The 27,499-nt window shown below is 36.3% G+C and overlaps 1 long non-coding RNA gene across 1 annotated transcript in view; it reads left to right on the plus strand.

Moving 5' to 3' along the window:
- Positions 1-25,278, plus strand: part of LOC109029376 (uncharacterized) — a 63,422-nt gene extending 38,144 nt beyond the window's left edge. The window contains exons 5-6 of the long non-coding RNA XR_002008437.4: positions 19,644-19,706; positions 22,607-25,278. This is a non-coding gene — a long non-coding RNA (uncharacterized lncRNA). The remainder of the gene's footprint in view (positions 1-19,643; positions 19,707-22,606) is intronic.
- The last annotated feature ends 2,221 nt before the right edge of the window (positions 25,279-27,499 follow it).

Consider the following 27,499-nt stretch of genomic DNA (forward strand, 5'->3'; position numbering starts at 1 on the left):
GCTTTAATAGCATACCCTCCAGAAAAGTAAAGGAAGGAACTTGTTCTATTGTTCTAGACTATATTCACCTTTGAAAAATTCAATATTAATCATTGCTCAGCTTTACTTCCAATACTGTGGCTATAAGGGCAGAATCCCAGCTTTCTCTGGGAGAGCAGATAGTTGTCACTGATGATTATCTATCCTCTGAGTGGCTGGTAATAGAAATAATTTATTCATTATCTATCTGATTACACCCTCACAATTCACCCTTTAGCCTTTGTAGAGGAGGTGGCACAAGTTAGTTTTCAAGTGTTAGATTTTTCCACAGGTCAGATTCTAAATACACAATATTCTTTCCTGTACTTTTAGCATGACTTTTCTGTAATAATTTGTTATTCAACGTTGAGCCTTCAGTCTATGTAGCTACCTAATCTATACAAACATTACATTGCCAAAAAAGAAAACAAAATCAATATATATATTTGATTTATATGAACAATATAAACACATGTATTAATTGTGGCCATGAAGTCTGCATGTGAACAATAAAATTATGGGTCATAAAAAAATCACGTCCTAGGTACCCTCTCAAATTTTCTGACTTCCCTGTCCCTGGAGGCCTGAAATAAAAACATAAGTTTGAAAGTTTTATTAATAAGTATAGACTAGGCTACATGCTGTGATAACAAAGAAACCCCAATATCTCAGTGGCTTAAAGTAAGGGTTGGCAAACAACAGTCCATAGGCAAAATCCAGCGCAGCACTTGTTTTAGTAAATAGAACTTTATCGGCACACAGCCACTCTCATTCATTTACTCTCTGTCTATGGCTACTTTCTTACTATAATGGCAGAGCTGAGTAGTTGCAATAGAGACCATATAGCCTGTAAGTTTAAAATATGAATCATCTGTCATTTTATAGAAAAAAATTGCTGACTCTGCACTTAAAGGATAAAAGTTTTATTTTTTGTTCATCCAAGGTCTACTATCCAAACATTCTCCCTAAAGCAGCTCACCTCTAAGCTCTTGACTCAGATGTCTAAGTTGATTCCATCTCAGGACTGTACTATCTCAATATAAAGCTTTCACTTTGGCCTAGGAGAGATTGACATCACGCATTAGTGATAGCCAGTCCAATGAAATGGACTCACTGCACCACAAAGGATCTGGATTATGTGAGGGAGAACATTGGTATTTGATCAACAGGAGAAATCATTGCCATATCAGTCATCTGCACATAAGTGATACTTAAGGACATGAAGCTGGATTAATTTATCAAGGAAGAGTTTTGATAGAGGAGAGAAAAGTTTCAAGGACTGTCTTGGGGCATTCCTAAACAGCGTTAAGAGCTCGGAAAGAATAAGAGCTAGCAAGAATAATATAATGGAACAACCAGGAAGATATGTGTAAAACCAGTTACTTGTGGGTGTCCTGGATGCCAGGGGAAGGAAATGTATTTAGAAAGAAGAAATTATATGCCAAATGCTCATGATAGGCCAAAGAATAAGAACTGGAATGGAATATTGGATTTCAGAAGATCATTGGCTACCTTGACCATAGCTTTTTTCAGTTATTTGGAGTGATTTCAAAGCCTAATTGTAGTGAGCTTAAAAGAAATTGGGAAGCAAGAAGTTAGAAAGAGGAAAAACTTGACAAGTACTTCAAGAAATTTTACTATTGAGAAAATGAGTAAAATGGGGTTATGTATAAAGGAATAACGGAGTCATGATTGAGGTGCTTTATTTTTTCCGTTACATGTAGGATTTTTCTTCTGTCACTTTGCAAGCCTGGGACTTCCCAGCCAGCGACACCTTACCTGGGCCCTCGTCGGCCACGCTGGTGTTCCCCAGCTCGCCTGTTATAGCTTGTACCCGTGTTCAGTGGTTCTGGAGCTCTTGTGCCATGCCCAAGAAGAATGAGGATATGATGGACATTGAAGTGTGAAGAGGACAGAGAATAACTTTATTGAGCAATGAAACAGCTTTCAGCAGAGAGGCATGTGGGGTTGGTCCGCCTACCGGAAGGCAGGAATGCCCTCTTTGTTGCTGGGTGGGGGCCTTTGGACTCAGAATGGAGAGTGTGTATTGATTTATTTTTGAGTATGCAAAAAAGGTTACAGTGAAGACAACTCTTAAAACGTGGGCACAGCAGTGTACAAAGTCAGTTAGGAAAGGGTAGGTATATGAGAAATAGGGGAAGGGTGGGGACTAATCAGAGAAAACATGTCAAATGGAGAAACAGGTTCTCAGTCCAGTCTAAGGATTTAACTTGTGGCTTGGCCTTTCAGGCTTTAAACTGTCCTTGGCTTGGAGGTGGAGTTTCACTGGGGACCCTTCCCCATCCGCCTAAGCATTTGGCTGCCTCCTGTCGCTCTCACTTTTTCAAATGAGATAAAAGCTTTCATGTTCTTAAGTTGATGGAAATGATTCTGTACAGAGAGAAAAATGTTGCTGTAAGCATGAGAGGTAATTGCAAAGACATTGAATGAAGCAAGTGAAGGAAGGTAGTGGACAAAGGGAGGGAGCTGCCCTTAGGCAGAGCATGAATAACACTTTAAAGGAAATGAATTAACTCTGAATCTTTAATCTTTTTTCAGCAAAAATCTCACTTTTTAACTCAGCATTTTCAGATCAATATTTTTTTTTTCTTTAGCAACGTTAATTCCAGCATGGTCCCCTGTTCTGAAACATTTTGGAGAAAACCACCTCCAATTAGGTCAACAAGCTTTACTTTCTGACTTCTAAACACGACTGTTTTAACCCTGGTAACACTTTATAATTAGTAAAGCACACTGACTGGATTTCTTTTAATTACTATAATCCTACTACCATCCTCATGGTGCTGGGATGGCCAGATGTTCATCTTATATTTCACAGTAATTGTGTAACTAAATCTCTAAAGAATCTTTAAGTTATTTTTCCATGGAAAGTAGTTCTTTTCATGGTAAGCTATAAAATTTCAAGTGGAAACTACATATTTCTTCTCTGAATGCTGTTTAATTTTTCCAACAGCAATACTCAGCTAATGTATTTATTTCAAACTATAACTTTTCTTTTTACTCTAAATACGAAAAAGTTGCTTTTTCTTACAAAGAAAAAAAGTAAAAGTCAATGATAGTACAGACCTGTGATTGTCCTCAGTTATATGTTAATGTGTGTGTGTGTGCATGTGTTATAATCATGAATAAAACAGGGCAGGATTTAACAACCTCTTCCAGTTAGCATGTTAATTTCTCATTTTAAAGAAACCTTTTTTTCTGAAATACAATAGTTGACATGAATCCCATAAGTTTCATTACCTTTTTTCTTGCCCTTTTTTGAAAAACAGCTTGCACATCTCCAGCATTGCATAAAATACCCATTTGTAATTATGCTTAACCTTTCCAAAGCCTTTGGGCATAGTCTGCTCATTAATCTTTAACCTGACAAGCCTTGGGGGTTGTAAAATTGGTACCTCTATGTATTAGAGACAGAGACTAGAGACTAGAGGTACAAAAGGGGTAATTAAGAGGAGGTAAGAAAAGAAATACAACAAAACTAGAGAGATATGATTATATTATGGTAGATGTCAACTAACAGCAGGGACAATAGAATGCAAATCATTACAGACAGAGTTCAGGAAATAAATGAAGGTATACATTTTTAGAAAAAAAGTTAACCATACCCTGTCGTACTCAAGAAAAAATAACTTGCACCAAATTCATCTAAAATAAAGATTTACAAATATAATCATACAAAATATAGATTGGCTATGCTTTTATATAACATTCCCATATGCATTTTTCCATGTTGGGCTAAAGTATAACAAATAGACATTTTAAGTAAAACTAATACCATTGCCTGAAAAATTAGTTTGTAGTGAAGGAAGTACCATATTTTTAACATATTCAGATGATCATTATTTTTGTACTGGGTGTTGATGAAGAGAACTAACATGAGTAAAGTGTAGTTTTCTCCATAATATCATGTTTTCCTAGGTATACAATTTTTCTTAGACACTTGTATCAACTGTTGAAGATTTGTTATTGGAAAACTAAGATTCCCATACATTTGTGCAAATATGCATACATATGAAAATATTTTATCTATTAAAGAGATGTTTAAAATTTTTATGGTAATTTTGTTTTGTTTTTAGCCAATACTATTCTTCAGTAAAGGGAGAGTCGCTTTATGGTTAGGTCTTCATTAATACTTTATATAATAAGGAAAACATGGGGAAATACCTTTACCCCTTTATACTAAAGGAGAAAATAATATAAACCAACTTTGTGGTCACCACATACTTGAGTTAGTGGTATTGAAACATAGCAGCTAAGTTGCTATAATAAACAGACTGTAAAATCTAGTGAGTACATTAAGTTAGACATTTATTTTTGTTTCATATCACAGAGCAACCAGGCTCTGGATAGCAGGGAAACTCTGCCAACTTCTGCCGGTTTCTCCAGTGGTTACCATTACCATTTCTCACCCAGTGGTTAGAAAGGATACAGTGAGTCTTAGGTAAGCTTCTTTAGGAAAATGATCTGGAGCTCCCACCCACTGCTTCTGCTCATATCCCATTGGCTCAAATGGGTAAATCAAACTACAGTAGGAACTGAGGAGCATGGTATATATGTGTCCAACTAAAATTTGAGGGATCCCTTTACGAAAAAGAACAAGAGGAAGCTGGATACCAGCAAACTCTTAGATCTTAACCTTAGATGTATACAGTGTTTTATATTAATCGTGTATAATTTGGTAAAATTTTTAAAGTAAAAAAATAGAAATAATTGCATGCATAAAAATAAAACTGATTAAGCATATAAATACATTTTCAGTCTTTATAGAATATGTTTGTGTATGTATACATTCTATGTGTGTGTGGTAATTCAGTATTTAGACTGACATTTTAAATAGTTTTAGATTTAGCTTTTCTAATTTTTAATTTTTATGGATACATACTAGTTGCACGTATTTATGGGGTACATGTGATATTTTGATAAAAGCATATGATGTGTAATGATCACATCTGGGTAATTGGAATATCCGTCACCTTAAACATTTGTCTTTTTTTATGTTGAAAACATTCCAAATTTTTCGTTGTAGCTGTTTTGAAATATACAATAAATTATTTTCAACTATAGTCACCTTATTGTGCTACTAAACACTAGATCTTATTCCTTCTATCTAATTGTACTGTTATACCCATTAACCAACCCTCTTCATCCTGCCCTCCCCCTTACCCTCCACCGGCTTCAGTAACCACCATTCTATTCACTGCTTCCTTGAGATCAAATTTTTTGGCTCCCTCATAGTAGTGACAACATGTGATATTTGTCTTTCTGCACCTGGCTTATCACTTAACATAATAACTTCCATTTCCACACACGTTGCTGCAAATAACATGATTTTTATGGCAAAATAGGATTTCATTGTGTATATGTGCCACGTTTTCTTTATCCATTCATCCTCTGATGAACACTCAGATTGATTCCATATCTTGGTTATTGTGAACAGTGCTGCAAAAAACATGACAGTGCAGATATCTCTCTGATATATTGATTTCCTTTCTTTCAGATATATACTCAGTAGTGGGATTGCTGGATCATATAGTAATTTTTAGTTTTTTGAGGAACCTCCATGCTGTTTTCAATAGTGATTTACTACTTTACATTTCCACCAACAGTGTATGAGCATTCTCCTTTCTACACATCCTCACCACCATTTGTTATTTTCTGTCTTTTTAGTAGACATTTTCACAAAGATGAGATATCTCATCGTGGTTTTGATTTGCATTTCCCTGATGATTGGTGACATTAAGCGTTTGTTCATATACCCATTGGCCATTTGTATGTCTTCTTTCGAGAAACATCTATTCAGATCTTTTGCTAGATCATATGGTAAGAGTATTCAGTTTTGTAAGAAACTTCCAAACTGTCTTCCATAGTGGCTGTACCATTCAGCATTATTATTAGGTTGGTGCAGAAGTGATTGTGGTGGCAAAAACCACAAGTACTTCTGCAACTACTTGTACCAATGAGTGAAGGAATCCTCATCAACATTTGGTGTAGTCAGTGTTCCAAAGTTTGGCTATTCTAACAGATACATAGTGGTATATCATTGCCTTTTCCTGATGACATATATTGTGGGGGATTTGTCCATATGCTGAATTTCCATGCTTCTCTTTTGCCATACTCACCAACTATTCCTTAAAGCCTTTTTTTACACATTCTTGCATCCTTTTTCACTAATTTCTTCAAGTAGAATTGCAGGCTCACTTTATTCATTTATCAATTTGGTAAGTGTTTAGGGAAATCTATTATATGCCAGACATTATTTTAAGAGCTTTAAATATAGTAATTAATAAAACACAAAGATCCCTGTCCTATAAACCTATATTTTTGCCATCAACAATAGACAACAAATAGTAAATTTAGCACATAAGCTATTTAGAAGTCAGAAACTCTAGTAGTGCCATGGTTTCAAGCATGCCATTGCCTTGCCATGACAGAGTGAAAGAAGAGCGCAGAAGGCCCCAGTCAGGTAGTTAATGATTCTGGTCAGGAAGGGCCACACTTTACTTTCATTCACAGGTTATTGGCAAGGACTCCTCTTGTAGTTTCAACCAAACAAGAGGGCCAATGAGAAAGTACAATCCTATTGATTGTCTTGCAGTGGGGAGAACAGGTACTATTCGGAAGACCACAGGAAACATATAGGATTCCGAAGTTCAGCGATTATTAGCTGTGGGGAGCTGGAGAAGGTAGGTCTCATTGGAATGGCGAGAGTTGAGCAACATATTAAAGGAAATAATGAATTTAGCCATGCAGATGTTTGGAAGAAGAGTGCTCAAGGTAGAGTGAATAGACAGTACAAGTATCCTAAGGCCAGGCTGTGCTGTCCTGTTTGAGGAACATTTACAAAGCCAGTGTGGCTAGAGCAGATTGGGTGAGACGGGAGTTTTGTAGAGATGAGCAGAGTGATGTAATGGGGTCAGAACATGTAAGGCACTGCAGGCCATTGTGATGACCTTGCCTTTGCTCCAAATAAAATGGGGTATTATTCTGGGGTTTTGAGCAGCAGCATGAGACAATCTGACTTATCTTTAAAGAAAACTGTTAGCATTGTTTTTAAGAGACAGGTTCTTACTCTGTCACTCACCCTAATCCTCAAACTCTTGACTTCAAGCATTCCTCCTGCCTCAGCCACCGGAATTGCTGGGATAGCAAGTGCAAGGCATTATTCCTGGCTTCTTGTTTTTAGAATAGAATTACAAGAAGGAAAAAGTAAAAGCAGGGAACAAGTTTGGAGGCTATCTCAATCATATATGCATTGAAGAAGCTGAATAATTATTTTCCAAAATTTTCCTCAGTTTTTCTGGACATGCAGATTAACTGCAAGGGACACATTGAGAAATGTAATGTTACCATGACATAGGAAGAAAAGTAACATACCAAGGTTTTGTATGGTCCATATATATGCAATTAATCACTTTCTTCTTCAGGTGCCAATTGAATGGAGAGGATGCCAAGTTAGAACTGCCAGATACAAGGAACGTGGATTTTTTTTTCCATTTATTGATTTTTTTTCTTTTGAGATGGAGTCTCACTCCGTCACCAGGCTGGAGTGCAGTGGTGCAATCCTGGCTCACTGCAACCTCCACCTCCCGGGTTCAAGTGATTCTCCTGCCTCAGCCTCCCCCACCCCTCCCCACCCTTGGAGTAGCTAGGACTGCAGGCACGTGGGCTAATTTTTGTATTTTTAGTAGAGACAGGGTTTCACCATGTTGGCCAGGATTCTCTCTATCTCTTAACCTCGTGATCCGCCCGCCTTGGCCTCCGAAAGTGCTGGGATTACAGGTGGGAGCCACCACACCCGGCCGTGGATTTCTTGATGACTGTGTGGAGCTGATAATTTCACTTCCTCAAACTTGCCCTACTACCTATTTAAATTAAGATAATTAAGAAAAAAATGAGTAGAAAACAAACATTGAATTTACCCACTCAGATTTGGGCTTCATCTATTACAGTAGTTAGTATTACTCTAATGCATTGAAGTGGAGTCCTGCTAAATACATAGAATTGGTTTAGCAATTAGGAGACAGGTGGCAAAGAGACTGATATCAGAGACTGAGAAGCTTATGGTTCATGTTATGCAGTTATAAAATGTTTGGTAAAACTCTCATGAGATACTTGCAAGGTAAACTAAATACCTTCAAGTCTGTAGCCCTGGAAATGATTAGATGGAAATGATTAGAAATAATTAGAAAAGCCAAAGTGTTAGGCTATGTTGGCTATGATTGGCTCCTTTTAGCCAGTGCACTTAAAGAGATAAGCGCAAGCAAGAATTGGGTAGTTTCAGGAAGAAATAAGGGTGAGAGTACCCAGGGGATTTCAGATATCAAAGGCCTGACGGGTGGCAAAGCTGTTGCTCTGAAGTTGAAAGAGTGAGAGATAAGATTAGAAGCAGCTTTGAGAGACAAGCACCCACTAAGATTTCTCAGCTGAACCAAGATCCAACTTTTCAGCAAAGATCAGATAAAAGATGTTATCATCCTATCAATGCCAATTGTTCTAGATGATTTCAAGGTCTCTGACATTGAGTTGAGAAAGTAGAAGGCATGATGGGGAGGGGAGTGGTTAAGCACAAAGAAATAAAATAGAATTTAGAACTATGTCTGGCAAAGAACTTTGGGTGGTTACTAGTACGTGGAACTGATAGGAATTAAATAGATAAGAATGTGGGCTTTTTTTGTTTATTTTTATTTCTTTTTAGAGAGAGTCACACTCTGTTGCCCAGGCTGGAGTGCAGTAGTGTGATCCAGGCTTACTGCAGCCTCAACCTACTAGGCTCAAGTGATCCTTCTGCCTCAGTCTCCTGAGTAGCTGGGACTGAGTAGTGTGTGCTACCATGCCTGACTAAGAAAACATTGTAGAGATGGGGTCTCACACTATGTTGTCCAGGCTGGTCTCAATCAAACTCCTGGCCTTAGGAAATCTTCCCACTTCTGCCTCCCAAAGTGCTGAGATTGCAGGCATGAGCAACTGCGCCTAGCATGGTTTGTTTTTTGAGGTACCATGTTGCTAAAGAAACTATAAACCTGGACTAAAAGTGTCTTGAAAATCTTTGAATTTTTTTAATGACATCTAAAGTTACCCAGAAAGGAAATATTAAAATATCTATTTATATTAACTTTTCATATAAATATGAAATAAAACTTTAACACTATTTAATGTTAATCCTAGTATCCTCAAAAGTTCTTAGACAACCAGTCAACTGTCCCACATAGTGCCTGAAGGATCTTGTTGGAAGTGGAGAGGTTTTACAATGAAGAGTGATTGACATCATTACACTTATTTATTCACTCACTTTCATCTCATTGTATTGCTACCCACTGAAATTTACATGTGACCATTTGAGTGGATTTATAAATTATATTTCATTTTAATAAATTCATCTTACAAATGTTCCTGCAAAGAAAATTTCCAATTGAAATGATATTAATCATACAAGCATAAGAAACCAATGAGAAAATGGCAGAAATACTTTAGTTTTAGTATGATTTCTTTGTAAGTTGTATTTCAAGATAAATGAAATAATTTTCTCAGAGCTGATAACTGGCCTAAATTTTGAAATTTAAAATGATCAAGAATGCTTTTGAAAACATGAATTTATATGCACTATTGTATGACCCTTGCCTAATGTGCATATTAAACATTGAGATATTAGCTAATCATAGTAGTATATGCATGTAATTATGAATTTGTATATTATTTATAATGAAGAAAGAACAAACATTTTGGAAATTACAACTCGAAATAGCATGTAGAATGTTCATTTTTATTGTTCTGGTGTTTTTGTCCAACTCATGAAACCACCAGTTAATGTTTATTAGTGAAGATTTCATAGTAGAAATATACCCAAAATCAATGATCTCATAACCATCAAATAAAAATTTCCTTTTGGCCAAGTCACAAAATTTCCTGCAAATTACACCTAAGTTAGTGCAATATCAGAATACTCCCAAAATATATATTGGCTGAAATGGAGTAAAGTTGATTTCTTGTTTATGTGTTTGTCCTGGGCAGGAGGCTGCATCTTTTCCATACATTCATTCAGGACTCCCCGCTGAAGGAAGTTCTGTCTTGTTCAACAGTGGTGCTAAGGTTCCTTCTACAGTCCTTCCTATGGAAACTTGCAAGGAGGAAGTGCCTCAATTAGTGGATGTAGAAAAACTGTAGACCTTGAAGTGGCACGTATGTCCACTCACATCCCATTGATTAGAATGCAGCTCATGTGACTACACACTATTGCAAAGGAGTTAAGGAATACAGCCTAGGCGAGAGCCCAGGAATAAAACGAAATGAGTTCTGGTTAATAGTTGGCACCCTTCATCACAAAATCTATTTTTGGCTTGTATAGATGAATATAATAAAAATTAATCACTGAGTATAGGAAGCTGGACCTGATCAAAAGGAGGAGCCACTGTGTAGACCAGGTATTTCATGTGATGGATTGTATGCCTTCATTCAAGCATAACGAGACTGTTAGAAACTCAAATCTCAAAGATGTAACTTGTCTATACCAAGTCCATTGAAAAAATCCAGAAGAACCAAGGTATTCAAATATACAAATATATAGCTATTGCTTTCATTTATCCTCAGAGATAAGCTTGCACCTTCTGGTAAGGTATAAAGGGAAAGAATTTAATCTTGTAATTCCATCCACATCACTAAGTTTGGATTATCTTGCAGTGTAGAGAAACTGTTTTGAATTTCTCTAGCACTATCTATACAGGATCTATGTCTTAAAACAATCTCTCACAGTTAAACGTTTAACACACCTTGCAGTCAACAAAGTTGTTTCATACACACTGAAGATCCTTTGAATAATTTCCTTTCTTAGACAATGGCAAGAGATAAAAAAATTCTATTGAGTAATGCATATTACAACTTGCTTTTTCTCAAAGTTGACAACTATAGATTCAATTTGAATTAAATGTTTTAAAATGATAGCATCATTGACTATGTGACAAAGATTTTGCGAAGTTATAGCTTTGAAGAAGTACAATGTGGAATGTGAAAGTGTTCAAATCTCAACATTCAATTTTTCTATCACTTTGAACACCTAGTAACTGGTGTGTAAAAATGCTAACAAATTTGAAACATCAAGGTCAAACCTGCATGATCTTTCTTGTACTTTTCTGTTATAAAAATGACCCCATCTATTATGAGAGAAAAAGAAATTCTCATTGAGAAAAAGAACTCAGGAAATAAAACACACCTTGAGATAGTCTTAGTTATTAACTACCATAGAGATATCTCCAACCACGAGTGTATATAAAAATTCCAGAGTCATATTTTTTATTTCCTTGTAACAAGTTCAGCCTCTTAACACATTGTATAAATGCCAGTTTATCAGGAGACATGTAAATGCACATATGTAGACATATATAAATAAGGACCTTGTAAATTCTTCAGTGTTTCAGATTTTAAAAGTACTTGAAAATATAAGAAATAATTTTTTGTGATGTAACTAAAATTTTAAAACTGCGTAACATAACCACTAAATATAAATAAAACGAAATTTCATTTAGGATTTTTTTTCCTAGTTCACCTGTATTTCCTATCCTCTTTTTGAATAACAATATGTTAAAGTTTATGTTTTCTATAAGTGCCAGCATTCTTTTGTCACTGAATTGTAATGTTTTGGGTTATGGACAGAACAACTTGTCTTTGGTCAGTCAGGATGTTTTATTGTTTATGGCATAGATGATCTGTAATGAGTACTAGTTTATCCTCTAGTTCTGTAATTTAGAGCAAATAATTTACCTTCATTATCTTTATTTCCATATATTAACTAAGAATAACAATAACAAACTTAGAGTAATATTGCCAATGTGGAACAATAATTAGTTTGCTAGGGCTCCCATAACAAAATACCACAGACTGGGTGACAAACAGAAATATATTTTTTCACAATTCCAGTGCCTAGAAGTCCACGATCAAGATGCTAGCTGGTTGATTTCTCCTGAGGCCTCTTTTCTTGGCTTGCAGATGGCCACCTTCTTGCTGTGTCTTTACATGGTCTTTCCTACGTTGCATATCCCTGTCATCTCTCTCCTTTTGACACCAGTCCTGTTGAATTAGGGCTGTGCCCTTATGGCTTTATTTAACCTCAATTGCCCTTTTAAAGGCTGTATCTTCAAATACACATTACAGATTAAGGAGTCAACATGTGAAGTTCAGTAGAACACAATTTAATCCATAACGGACAATTTAATACCTTATAACTTTTTTGTGAATTATAAAGCAAATTATTTTGTTAGTTTTGTTTTTGTTTAACACAGCTAGGTTGTTCTGATATTGTCAATCAAATTGAATTAATTCTAAAACACTTATTTATCCACAGCAGCACGTGGATTGAAATGGGTGGTAATAACCAAAACCACACACACTATCTAGTGATCCTTGTTTCTGGCAGTCATTCTCATTTGGCAACATTTTTAATGAGATATGTCTATGTCAGTAATCAGTAAACAACCATTTATTTGGATACACCCTGAGAGCCAAAAGGTAGCTTCCTAAATGAAATGGTGGCTTTTCTGTACAATATTTAAAACTAGAAATGCTTGCTTTTAGCCGTGAAGCCAAACACGTTTGCTTAGTAAGTGAGAAATCCTACTAACCATGCCCAGAGACCAGCCTGTATGCACAATAAACTTATAAATTTTCATTTATTTTTATTATGGCCTCTTAGATGGTCTTGTAGAAAAGGTTCAAAATTAGTTTTGTGTTAAAGACAAAATTCAAACTCAGTTAAGCTGGGCTTATGAAAGCACTAACACTATACTTGCTTGTTATAATCTGCCTAATATGGAAGACAGGCAACAATTTTTAGCTTGCTTTGTACTACATTCAGCCTAGCAGCTTGTGCAATTAAGCATATGCGAAGTGTCTAGAATGATGAAGGTGATAATGATCTGTCATGATTATATATTTCCACTGACCTATGAGACTCCCTTAAAATGGCCTTTGTGAATATCCATTAATTCCATATGACTCAGAAAATTTTGTCTCCTTCACTCCATTGGGTATATTGTTTCCATTAAAAGTCACACATGTTTATTGTTCTGTTTATAGGTTAAAATCATTTTTTATTTCATCGCTTTGTCACATCACACATATCAATATATAATATCTGCTTTCATTTATGAAAATTGAATGTTCATCTCACTGGGACATCACTATCAAACTCTGTATGCCTCATTCTTTTTTCATAAAATGTGCACAGTCACTGTGGATAATTTAATATAAAGTACACATGCCATCTTGTAAGATGTTAAATCATCTCAAAATTAAGGACAATATACCAACAAATTCAACTGAAGATGGAGCTGAACATTAGACAACGAAGATTTTGATATGTAAAGGGATGCTTATTGACCAAATCTTCCTACCTTTATTTTCAATTGTACTGTACCAACTGAAAAATGCACTTTTTCTTCATAGTACTTTTCACAAAGGTAGTTAGTCATATTATTTATTTAGAAGCTTTCTTCTGCACTAAATTACATGGTCCAAAATGGGAAGAATTTGTCTTGTTCATTTTTTTTTAATCCCAAGTACTTGCCATAGTGTCTGACCCATATTAGGTGCTCAGTAACTATATACTGAATAAGTGAATGAATTATTAGATGAACTATAGAACACAGATTCCATGATTCATATTTAAAATATAATTCTAACTTCTTACTCCAGTCCAGTGGTTCTCAGCTGAGGGTGATTTTGTTCCTCAAGGCAAATTTGGCAATACATGGAGACAGTTTTAGTTGTCACAACTAGGGGCACGTGCTGCTTGCATATAGTGGCTAGAAATTCTGCTAAGCACCCTGCAGTGCCCAGGGTCAGCCACCCACAACAAAGACTTTCTGACCCAATAGCCCAGGTTAAGAAACCCCTAATAACCCAATTGGTCAGGCTATTCCTCCAACCATATCCCTAGCCTATTTCCCTTTCATTTACTAAACTCCAGCTATCCACATGGTGTTCTTCTTGGATATTTTTTTTTCCTCCTCATCCTTTATGTGGCTAATTACACTCATTTTTGGGGTTTCAGTTTAACTCTATCAACCATGATGCTAATTTCTATCCTGAATTCTCATGTTTATTTCCCACAGTATTAAAATCTGTAATTGTATATGTATATATATAACTTTTGCATGTTCTATTAGACTCTATACTCAGGAGGATCTGGAGTCTGCTTAGCCTAATTGTAGCAAATAAATGCTCAAAAATTTAAGAAACAAAAAAAATCAGTGTTGTTGGATATGGTGATTTGTATATGGGAGACTTGTGCAAGGTGATGTGAGATAAATAGGTAGGGCTCTTTAGATCATAGTATATTATTTGGAACTTATCCTAAGTGCAGTAAGGAAATAAATTATTTCCAAAGAGAAGTCAAAAGACTTGATTTTTTTTAAAGATCATTCTGGCAACTATGGAGAAATTGAATTAGAATGAGAAAACTTAGAAGCAGGATAACTAGTGTAGAAGCTGTAACAGTAGTCTATATGGTGATGGTGGCTTGGATCATTAATGCTAAAAGTGAATATAGCAAGAAGTGCATGAATTTCGGGTATATTTGGAAGTAAAAAGATGCTGATGAATTAGATGTGGATGAGAAAGAAATAGAATTATCAAGGATTATTTCTTAGATTTTAATGTAAGCAAGAGGTAGGAATCAATTCTAGGTCCTGACTTGGAGGAGACTAAAGTAGAAAGAGGTTTTAAAAAAATAATCAACAGTATCATCTTGGCCGTATTATGTTTGAGATGCTTTTATAACAATGAAGAGGAATATCTGAATATTGGATACCTGAAGTTTAAAAACGAAAAAGTATTTGGATATGTAAATTTGGACTTTATCAGCATATAAATACGTGCTATTCAAAATTTACACCTACATTAGATTCTTTACAGAGTCAGTGAAGCTACAGAAATGTCATGAACCAGCATTGAAACCTGTGACACATTAACATTTAGAAGAAGAGTGGAATAAGAGCTGCAAATATAAGAGCCTGAAAGAGTGGCCAGTTAAGAGAACTGAAATTCGTGGAAATCCACAAAGGAGAATATTTCCAGGACAGAGTAGCTACCTGGGTTGAATGCACTCTAAGGTTGAGTAAGATGAGCCTAAAGCAGGATCCTTCATATTACAAAAACTGGTATGATTTAATATTTATGGAATTATGCTAACAAATGGGGGTAAAGGCCAAATGGAAGTAGTTTAACATTGTAAATGGTTAATCATGGTAGTTACTTGAGTGAAAATAGACTTTCTAAATATCTCTTTTGAGAATTTTGATGTAGGACAGTAGCTATAGAGAGGAATGTGATGTCCAGTGAGGGTTTCATGGAAGATTCAGGAAAATGTTTGAATGCTGATGGAAATATATCATAGGGGAAGGAAACTTAAAGTGCAAGAGAGAAAGAAGGTAGCAGAATATTCTAGTTATAAATATTTTGTCTCTCAATTTCAAACCCATTCTTCTCTGTTCTGCTCTGTGATGGAGGATAAGCACACAGCAAACTATACTTCTCATCTGCCTGCTGGTTTCCTGCCAGCTTCGACAAGGTGAAGGCTTCAGAGGGAGTCTAGAAGTAGAAAAGAAGAAATAAGAAATTTTCTTCTTTGTGTTTGCTTGTTACTTCCTTCAATGTCATTCCAGCATCCCCTGGTTCCAATTTCTAGCTTCTTGCCATACCCTGAGAACCAGCCCCACTGCAACCCTCAGAGGTAGAAACTTTTCTTGGAGCTAAACAGCTGGGAAGTGTCCCCTCCTCAGTGAGCCAGTTTTCAGCTTCCCAAGGCTTTTCTTCCAGGTTCTAATAACCTCAACCTCTTTCTTTTGTTCTTCAGCTCTAGAGACATTGCCTCCTATCATCTTTACCTGTGTATTTACTTTCGGCTCCTCGGTCCCTCCAACACCTATGTAACTGATTCACTAAAAGAAACAAATTCTGTCTGTTGAAGTAGAGTAGTTTTGAGTTTTCTGCAGGACAGGTTTTGTTTAGGAATACGGATTTTGTCACAATTTGGTCAGGTGAGAAAACGGCTATAGCTGCAGGATGGCATACACGCAGCAAGGTCATCAGCTGAAAGTGAGAAAGAGGAAGATAGGGGAGGGGCATTCAGAAATTTGAAAGGAGAGAAGGCTCAGGTTGAAAGACATTGGGGAAAACTCTAGAAGGCTGCCAGCCAGTAGTCAGTACCTCTAGGCTTGGAATAATTTTTTTTTTTTTTTTTAAATAAAGAAACTGATCCGCTCTTTGAGACTGTTTCCTTTGGGCTGTTCCTCAGTCCACAGTATGTTGGGGTCAAGCCATGAAGGGCCAGGCCATGAATAACTATACTAAGGAATTTTAAATATATACTGGAAGCCCTAAGCCAGCCACATGATATACACATGACCATTCCCAAATTTTGCTCATAGTTCATTGCACTATGTCCTAATGGGCTTTTATAATGCAGTACAGTAAGTCCTTACTTAATGCCATCAATAGGTTCTTGGAAACTGAAACTTTAAGTGAAACAATATATTGCAGGTCCTTGAATAATTGTTTAGTTCGCTGTTTGGTTACAATGGGAATAAGAAAAAAAAAACTGATTCCATTATATGATGTTTTGCTTAAAGTCACAATTTCACAGAACCAATTAATGATGTTAGATGAGGTCTTACTCTGTATTAGGCATCCACAAACAAAATCAATCTTCATTGGCATATATATTAGCCAGGTCATGCTGCAATAGCAAAATCCCATAGGTTGGATGACTTAAACAGAAACATTTTCTCACAGTCTGGAGGCTAAGATGCTGGGGGATTTTATTTCTGGTGAGGGCTCTCTTCCTGACTTGCAGACAGCTGCCTTCTTATTGTGGCCTCATATGACCTTTCCTTGGTGCTTCTGTGCAGGGTTTGGGTGGGAGAAGGGGAACAGACAGATTGAGCACTCTGTTGCCTCTTTTAAAGACACTGATCCTGTAGAATCAGGGTCCTGCCTTTATTACCTCATTTAACCTTAATTATTTCCTTAGTGGCTCTATCCCAAGTATAGAAACACTAGGGTTTAAGATTTCAACATATGAATTTAGGGGTGACACATTCAGCCCATTAACATGTAAGTTGGAAATTATTTACCATTTCTTAAATAGGCAATTTTAAACTGAGAGGTGACTTACTATAGTATGGAACATGAATTAGATGAAAGGTTAAAATAGAAACAAACTACTTAGAAGGCAATAGTCAACAGCAACAATTATGAAGTCCTGAATTAAGGTATCATAAAGAAAAAAACACATTGATTTTCCCAAAGTTTGATTTTTTTTAATTATTATTTTTTGTTGTTGAGACAGGGTCTCACATTGTCATCCAGGCTGGAGTGCTGTGGTATGATCATGGCTCACTGCAGCCTTGACCTCCAAGGCTCAAGTGATTCTCCTGACTGAGCCTTCCAAGTGCTGGAATTACAGATGTGAACCACCACACCCGGCCATTTTTTTTTTTTTTTTTTTTTGAGAGAGAATCTTGCTCTGTCACCCAGGCCGGAGTGCAGTGGTGCGATCTCGGCTCACTGTAAGCTCCACCTCCCGGGTTCATGCCATTCTTCTGCCTCAGCCTCCCGAGTAGCTGGGACTACAGGTGCCCACCACCACGCCCAGCTAATTTTTTGTATTTTCAGTAGAGACGGTGTTTCACCGTGTTAGCCAGGATGGCTTCGATTTCCTGACCTCGTGATCCGCCTGCCTTGGCCTCCCAAAGTGCTGGGATTACAGGCGTGAGCCACTACACCCAGCCGCCAATTCATTTTATAATTCATCACTGACTATACTTAGAAGGAAATAAACCATAAAGTAACATGTCTAGTTTGTACTTCTATTTGTTTAATTTTTTAGAAACAGGATCCCTTTATGTTGCTCAGGAGCTCCTGGGCTCAAGCTATCCTCTTGCCTCAGCCTCAGGAGTAGCTGAGACTAAAGATGCCACCATACCCAGCAGTAAGTCCAGTTTTTGAAGTGGCATCCTTGCAGAAAGGAATAAATGAAGAGCTAGTCCTATTCTAGTGGATAGGAATAGAAATTGAATTTCTGTGAAAGTTTAGAGGAGTAATATGTAGCATTTCCCAAACTTTTTGGACAAGGGAATCTTTTGTTTTGGTCCGTGTCATAAAACTAGTATTTCATGGAACTGCAACTTTGCAAAATGTTGGTTTAGAGGAAGTCTGACAGAATATGTCCTCATATAATGGTCTTGATGTATAAATTTTACTCAAGCCCAAGGATGAAGTCTTCAGGAAATAAAATCTTATTAACGAAATATATATGGCACAGAAATGGCAACAAAATTCCCATTTGTTGGCAGTAGGAACTCAGTCACATATGCTAAAATGTAGCATTTCAGGGCAGTCATTCTCTGCCATGTGTGTGGCTTGAAGCTACATATGCTATAAAAGAATCTCATTTTTTTTATGGGAACCACTGTCACAGGGGCCATATAAATTGCTTATTATAGTAATTTATAGTTTTGAGCACTATCTAAATGCCTGGCATTTCTCTAATTGTGCTGTATCTGCTTAATTCTCCCCAAAAATTCTATGAGGTAGCCATTAGTATTAGGCCCATTTTACAGAACTGGAAACAGTCACAAGGAGGTAAGTAACTTATACGAGTCACACAGGTAGTAAGTGGTAGAGCCAGGTTATGAGTACAGATAACTGTCTTCAGAGGCAACATAACTTCTGTAATAAACTGATTTTTAGTATTCATCCCATTCTCTCGGAAGGAAAGAAACATGAAGCTGCAAATCTACATAGAGATGAGGGAATTGGACTAAGGTAGGTTGAATGTATCATGGGTTTAATAGCCTCTGAACACCTTCGCTTCTCTCCCTGGGAAGCAAAAGGTATGGGAACAGCCCTTTTCCTCTGATATTGTTACACAGTTCCTTAGAAATATATGCCCCTGCTAAATAAAATGAAACCTTTAGATATATTGATGAATTCAAACACATTTTGGTTTAGTGAGAATCATTTAATCTTATTGTGATTTCTAGATTTGTATCTTAAAGATTAATGCTCAGAAGTTCATTATTTCTCTCTATTCAATATTTTTGATATCGTACCATTGAAACACTTAAGTACTTGATATAGAACTCCTATCTTTTCAGGTATGCTCAAATTCTATTACTTTCATGAAGTATCTTGTCATTACCCCAGCCCATTTAGGTTTATTCTTTAACGACTTTGTCTTTATAGTAAGTTTCACATGTTTATCATATAGCTTGGTCTTCTAATAGGAAACATCTTAAAAACTGATATCCTTTCACAATTCTGTGAAATCTCCTAAGTCACCTACATAATTAAGATGAGTTTATAGAGTAATCCACCTTGGAGATTATTCATTAATAGATTGAAAATGCTCTATCAAAAAAATGTTATTTTTCATGCTACTATTATACATATCTTGATTTGAGTTAAATTTTAATAATTCATTATATATTTGTTTATTCTTAAATTTGCATATATTCACTGAATATTTACCTAGATATCATTCCTTAAAGATTATGTAAATTTTGATAATTTATATTAGAATCAGAAGTAAGCATATTTTAATTTCTTACCCCTAGGGAAGTGAGTTTAACAATTCTGAAGAAGTATCATTTGCAAGTGTCTAGGGAAAAAATGATCAGGTTAGTGTAGATGGAATTTGCCATTTTAAATTCAGTAATTCCATAGAGATATACAGAAGGCAAATATATGGTTTATATTGAAATCACATTAGATTTAGATAGTGTTGGTTTCTACAGCTTCTCCAGGCTAGAGCATAACCTCTACATATTTATGTTATCAAACTCTTCAGGGCTGTTCTTGTCAGGGGCTGATTTGTTACTTTGAAATTCATCTGGAATTCCTGCAACCAATCTTCTCTCTATCCCCACTCCAGGTGCTTTTGTGTTTCAACGTGACATTTTCCTATCCAAATAGATCAGTTGTTTATAAAGGAAAAATTACCTGTGTCTGATATTTCTAGTTGAGTTAATAAACATTTTATTGCCACATACCCTCTGTATCTTTAAAATGCAGTCACCACTTTAATTTCTGAGAGGAAGGGAAAGTCATAGTGCCTCTTTGTCGTAACACATGTGTACCTGATTTTTATTTGGAAATGTATTTGCAATGTTTTAAAAGTCCCAGCATCACAATTTCTGAAGTGAAGTATGCATAAAATTTCCTTAAACAGAACTTACAAATGCATCATATTTATACTTGTTATTCTGAGGATATATATGTGAAAAACTACACATATGTGCTCATGTGTGCATTTACACACACACAAGGAAGTTCATACATACAGAGATCACTTATCAGCTAGTTATTTAAAACCAAATCCTAGCTATTTTAACAAATTACCAAGAAAAGAGCAAATATACATCATTTTCATTGTTGTTGTTGTTATCCCAGGAGTTAATAGAAATGGCAAGACTTCCTGCCCTACACTTCTCTGCTCTGTCTTCTTTCCTTTCACTTGTCCCTTTGTTAATTAATGGGCAAAGTTACCAAGTCTACAGGGCTTGTAGCTAATCAGGGAATTTCACTTATTGGTTTAGGTAAAAGCTTTCAGAATGTTAGTGCATCACCTGAGGTGAGCCTAGAAGCATACTTTTGGCAGAAAATACTTCCAAAGAGAATAGTCTGGAAAGAACTTAGCTGAAACTTGGAATTTACCTCTCCGGGCAGCTCATATCCTCTTGTCTCTCCCTATTAAATTCATTCATTTTATATACTTATATTTGGTAAGATGAATAATGTTACAAAGGCCTGATTTTTAAAAATTTTATTTACATCTGCATGCTTAAACACTTATTTTCCTCTCCTTTAGTTTTACTCCTCATCCTCCCAAAACCAATTATATATCTTTTTATATCTTTTATTCTCCCTTTTGATGCTTTCATTTGGCGAAGTATTACATTCCAGACAGAAGTTTCAAATGCCCCCTTTTCACTGGAAAACCTTTACCTTGGCAGATGTCTCCCTAACCCAAATATTTGCTCATGATCTCTCCAAATGTTCAAACAATGGTGGGCAAAGTAAAATACTTTTTTCAGCAGTAATATTAATATTTCTTTTGGCCATTTTGTTGAAGTTTATTGTAGCACCCATTTAGTAAGGCACCAAAGGCATGGTAGATTATAAATCCAGTTTGTGGCAAGCCTCATTTCACGTTTGCTTTAACTCCTCCTCTGTCTCCGAAGAAGGAGGAATGCTTAATATGAGCCCACAAATACTGCCACTCATTCAGTTAGCAGTTTGTTTTAAAAACTGCAGATTTTTGACTTTTCAGATTTTATGTGAGTTATGCCAGGGGCAGAAAAGTACCAGGGAAAAGCACTGCAGGGCCTGGTATATGGAGCTTACAGGATTCTGACACCGCTTTGGTTTTGCAACTCTTTTCTAAAAGCATTGAGTTTTATCGTTTATACCATGGTGCACCTGTTGGTAATTCCCCCCACCTGGTTTTCTTCCCGTTGGGTTTACTATTCAGATTTGCAAGTAAAACGCCATGATACTGAGGCTCTTGCAGATAGCTGAAAACACACCAAGCAGCACCCACCCACTGATCCCTTTGGTTTGAGCTTTTGAAGCAGTTTTGACTTTGGAAAGATAAGAAAGCCTCTATTCCACAGTTTTTTGCTATTTTGCAATTCAAGTACATAACCAAACTTTCACTCTAAGGACACACAGGCAACGTGTTGCTTGTGGATTTCAGGGGCAGCTGGCATTTTGATTTCAGGAAGGTACTTCAGATTTTGGAAAAAAAGAGTGATTTGGCTCTTGGGTACCTGCACAGATACAAGCTGCATTTCTCTCAGGGGACTTGCCCCACAGAGGGCCACAGTTAAAGTAGTAAGCATGGCATTTTGAGATTGAGCTAAGCATTTCTAGAATTGTTTCCTGAAGAGACAAAGGAGGGGAAGAGAGAAAGCGGAGGAGTTTTGAGGTTGTGAAATAATTCCTAGAAACTTATCTGTAGTCTATAAAGGCTGCCTTGATGCGGTAGCAAGGACACTTAAGAGTTTTGTTGCTGAGTTTATTCACTAGTAGAGCCACACATCTTGTGTGGCTGAGGAGAAATACAAATTTAAAAAAAAAGTAGTATTAGTGCCTTGAACGCCCACTGAGGACATACAAATGCTGTCATGAACATGTACTTATGTGATTCCCCACCCTGCCCATAGTTGACTGGGCCTGTGGTAAGCCCCTGACCTAAGATCTTCCAACCATATGCTCACGGCTCTTGCTGCCGAATATAAGACTGAGTAGGCTGTGCTATGGATTTGTCCAAATTAAAATTTCATATCTACTTTAGTTGGCTTTCAGAGCAACTTGCCAGCTTTGATCCTCTCTGGAATGTTGATAGTTGCCTAATTTCGCTGTTTCTTTGCCTCATCCATCTCACAATTCAATATCAGGTTTCATGTTCTTACTTGATTTTGCTAAGAGCCCCATCTCCACTAACCATCTCTAGATGCTGAGAATTGCTGCCAACCAAAGCTCCAAGTGCATGGTTATCTTTTCTAATTTGTTCTAGAATTTGAAGAAAGAACAAAACGCACAAAGTAACAATAAAAATAAAAGAATCAATGAAAGACAAAGCAACAGAAGAACGGAGTAAGAAAGCACAGCTCCACCGAACACAATTCACAGAGCAGGAGTGAGTTCGAGCAAGCGGCTCAAAAGACTCCTTAATCAGGGTTTTTATTAAGCTATAAAGAACCAGGCAACACCCTTCGGTTCCCGCCTGCCCCCCCGCTCCCCAACCCCGAGGCCTCCAATTGGCCACACCCCATGAAGGACTGGCCTGTGACCAATCAGAGGCTGAAGTGGAGACCCGGCCCGCAGTCAATCAGAGGCTGAAGTGGCTTGTTATCTTGGGAGCGAGGATGAGGCCTATTTGCTGCACTTGCTGCTCTCCTGCCTATACGACCTGGCTGCACCTGCTGTTCTTTTGCTTATGCGAACTGGCTTCACCTGCTGTTCTCTTGCTTCTGCGAACTGGCTGCACCTGCTGTTCTCCTGCTCATGCTTTAACCCCTGCTCACCCCAGTTCCCTATTCTCCTACCTAGTTTCCCCTTGAGAGAATTAATTTAAATTTCAACTCGGTAACCCTAACCAACTTTCAAGTGCTCAGTAGTCACATGTGGCTATGAGTACCATGTTGGGTAACAGAGATGTAGAACATTACCATCTTTACAGAAACTTCTGTCAGACATCAGAGGTTAATCTCTGTTCATTTGCCTGGAAGGTTTTTCATATTACAGGTCAAAGAAAATTCTTTGAATCAGATAGATAGTATGCATATATTGTAAGTAACAGATAACATAATTCAAACAAGCTTATCAATTAAGGGGATATATTCACTCGTGAAACTGGAAGGCTTCAGAGTTGGTTTGATTCAACTGTATAATAGAATTGCTAAGAATATATTATTTGCTTGTCTTCCAGTTCTGATTTGTGTAAACTTTGGTCTAAGGGCTGTCTTTTCAACATTGTCGTAAGGTGGTTGCCTGTGATTCCCTGGAATGCATAATCCCACAAATCTAATTGAATTACCTATTTTCAGAAGATAAAGGAACTGTTGTTTCTCTAGATGTAAACGCAAACTTTTCATAAAATTTATCAGCCCAAATTTCATCACTTTATCAGTCTCCTAACAAATCTATGGTCAAAGAGTAAAGTCATGTGGCTTACTTTAGGCATCAAACAAAGACTATGTGGATCCGTGAATGAAAATCATTGTAGTTAAAGAGAGAATGTTTGGTGGGAAAGCACACGTGATGTCTATTAGCACTCTGTGGTAGTGGTTCTTAATAGAGAGTGATGTTGTACTACAGGAAACACTTGGCAATGTCTGGAAGCAGTTTTAATTGTAGTCACTGGAGGCATCTACAACCATGTAGAGGGCAAAGGCTAGGGATTTTGCTAAACATCCTACAATGCACAGGACAGCACCCATCCCCACAACAAAGATTTACCTGAGCCAATGTAAATAGTGCTGGCATTAAGAAATCCTCTTCTATGTGATTGTATCTTATGAAGTCTAGCTTAAATTTAAAAGTGACTTCAACGACTCACATAACAGAAAAATACAGTTAATTCTGATTTCAGGCATGATCTAGAGATGTGCAAAATTCAAGAGAGTTGCAACGTTTTATATACTCCTCCTGCACTTCTTTGCAGTTGTGTTGGTTACTCTGTGATCTAGATTCTCAAGTTATCTCCTTCATGGTAGCACCAACAATAACTATACTTCCAGATTGTTACCTTTCTCAGAATCTGCCAGCAAATAGCTGCTTCATTCAAGTTAGCTAGAATTGTATCATGTATCAGTTGCTAAACTAATCTATGACAAATATTTGGTTACTCTTACCTGTTACACAGCTGAGAATAGTTGGTGGATAATTTTGCAAAGGAAAACCTGAACGCTCTGGATGAAGTTGGGGGAGTTTGATTCTAAACAGACAACTCATGAATGTCAACTACAGGGTTGGTGGAATACATTAGTAATTACCATAGCCAGCATCTAGCAGTCTATAATTGGTGTGTGACTCCAACAGTACTTAAAAGTATAATTGTTGGAATGGGATGGGCAATCAAATAAGTTCATTAAGAACTTGAAGCATAGGCTTGATCAGAAAACAGCTTTCTTTTCCACTGGTACCTTGTAATCTGATTGTTTTGAATTATCTACTGGCATATATTTGTATAATATTCTATTTCATGAAAAACAGATAACATGTATAGGACGTTTTTACTTTCTCATGTTAAATTTTCAAGTTCGTTTGTATCTAAACCTTTCATTAGTTTTACTACATTTCACAGGTTACTCTGAGTAATATAGCTTGCTCATATGGAAAACTGAGATAACAATAGTACTCCTTTCTATTGTTGCTTTTAGAATCAGATAATTTAAAAACAGCAAGTACAACATTTAAGTAGTAACTGCATATTTGTAGATGTTCAATCAATATTAGCTACAATTGTTTCTACTCAATGGTACTGAGATATCTAAAGCCATAAATATTATTTGCATTTCATTGTTTTCAGCCTAAGAATTACTGAGCAATACTTCAATTATCCTTCTTTCTAAATCATATCTGTTGATCTCAGTTATGTCTTAATTTACACTGTATCTATATATTCCACTATCTCAAAATCTTCTTTCTTATTTCTATTGTTTAATAAAAGCTGTTTTCCTGGAATATTTTATTCATTTGAAAGATAGATTGATTGATATAATTACTTAGCCTATTTTCTATTATTTCCCAAAGTCATAGTCTTTTATTGAAAACAGAGATAAAATGTACTCCCACTAAACCCTTAAGACAGGAATGCTTACCAGAGATGGGCTGTTATTTTTCTTTTTTTTATACATGAATAAACATAAAAAGATAATTGGGTGTTGGTTAAAAAGTTAGATACAATTTTCAATTTAACCTCTCCACTGTAAACAAACAAACAAAAAACAAAGTTTGCATTTACATTAACATGATATATGGTTAGAGGTGGTTTCCATACCCTTTAAAAGAAAAAGAAAGGAACTAACACTTCTTGGGTACCTATCTAATATTATCTCAGGCAGATACTAGGTAATTAGTTAATAAAAGAGGTGTTATCTTCATTTGGAGATATAAAATTAGTAGAATGGAATGTCAGAAAAGTTAAATAACTTGCTGAAAGTCATGCATATAGCAAGTGGTAAAACTAGGATTTGAATGTGAATCTGTTTGACTTCAAGTTTTGTGTTGTTTCTACTGCTCCCTGGCTGCCTTAGAGACATATCTACATGCACCACTGCAATTTTATTCTATCAGGATCTCAAAAGAATTTCTCGTGCCTTTGTGCCTATGCTCATCTTATTTTTTATTACATGGTATATAGGATGCTGCTTCTTCAGATAGTATCTATATCTCTTCCCTGGGAAGAGCTGTTTATCTATTGGCAAGGCAATAGAGTATGTTAAATTTCTTCTGCTTGCGTTTGTTTTCTGTGTATATTCTCTTATTTTCCAACTCTCTTGATACCAAATGTAATCCCCATGCCTCTTAAAATTTTTTTATTATGGTTCATTAAAAGTATTTTCCCTTGTGTCTAGAAATCCTTTATCCTCTAATTCATTAATTCAGCAAATACATATGATGTGTCAGACGCTATGGGGTAACTAAAGTACTCCTCAAGCATTTCCATTTCCTTAAGTAGAGGCTGCCAGCTTGCAGTTAGACATTTTGTTTTTATTCGATTGATAATTGTTTAATGATTTCAAACTTTTCTTTCCTTGATTTCAATTGTAAATTATAGCACATTTTTATGTTTCTGATAATTTATAATAATGTGTGGTCTCAACAAAACTGAGCCTGCTATACCACTATAAAAAGATTCATTTCCATAAATTCTTTAAACAAATTTATAATATGATATGTAATTATAGTATTTGATAAGACTTTCAAAGATATAAGTAGGGTACCTTTGTGTGCTTTCAAAACACTTTCATTTGTTCAAGAAAAAATATTGCTAACTTTATCTGAATATGACTTTAAAAAAGACTATAGAATGTCAATGATAGCTATAGTACTGGAAAGGGAAAAAAGTGGGAAATTATTAGAAAGATAAAATTTACCTTTATATACAATAGCAAGAAAGGAACAGATACATAGATTTCTAGCTGATCAGTAGAACATTTTGCCATCTCAAAAGATATTCACACATTGTTTTTTCATCTTAGTTTATCTATTGCTGTACAACCCAGCCACTCCAAAATTCAGAGCCTTGGAACATCAACCAATTTCATTATACATAGAGATTTTTGTGGTTTAGTAATTTGGTCAGGGGTCAAGTGGCAGATTTTATTATTCCATGCAGCACCAACCAGGGTTCCTTAATCGTATTCCTCTGGTGTGTAGACCCTTCTGCAGAGTCCAATGTGGCTTCACTCACATATCTGACACCCTAGCAGAAATAGTTTTAAGGCTGGTCTTAGCTGGAACGGTCAACTGTGGATCTTACAAATGGCCATCCTCATACTAATTTCAGATTAAGTCTAACTTCTAACCTGGAAGTTCAGAGTTCCCAGAGATGGTGTTTTAAGAGACATAGGCAGAAGCTGCAAGGCTTCTTTTTTTTAACTTTTATTTTAAGTTCAGAAGTACAGGTTCAGGTTTGTTACATAGGTAAACTTGTGTAATGGGGTTTTTTTTTTTTTTTACAGATTAATTCATCACCCAGGTACTAATCTTAATATCCATTAGTTATTTTTCCTGATTCTCTCCCTCCTCCCATCCTCCACCTTCTGATAGACCCCAGTGTGTGTTGTTCCCCTTTATGTGTCCATGTGTTCTTATCACTTAGCTACCACTTATAAGTCAGAACACATGGTATTTGGTTTTCTGTTCCTATGTTACTCTGCTAAGGACAATGGCCTCCAGC

Source organism: Gorilla gorilla, chromosome 14, assembly GCF_029281585.2.
Source record: "Gorilla gorilla gorilla isolate KB3781 chromosome 14, NHGRI_mGorGor1-v2.1_pri, whole genome shotgun sequence".
Classification (NCBI taxonomy): domain Eukaryota; kingdom Metazoa; phylum Chordata; class Mammalia; order Primates; family Hominidae; genus Gorilla; species Gorilla gorilla.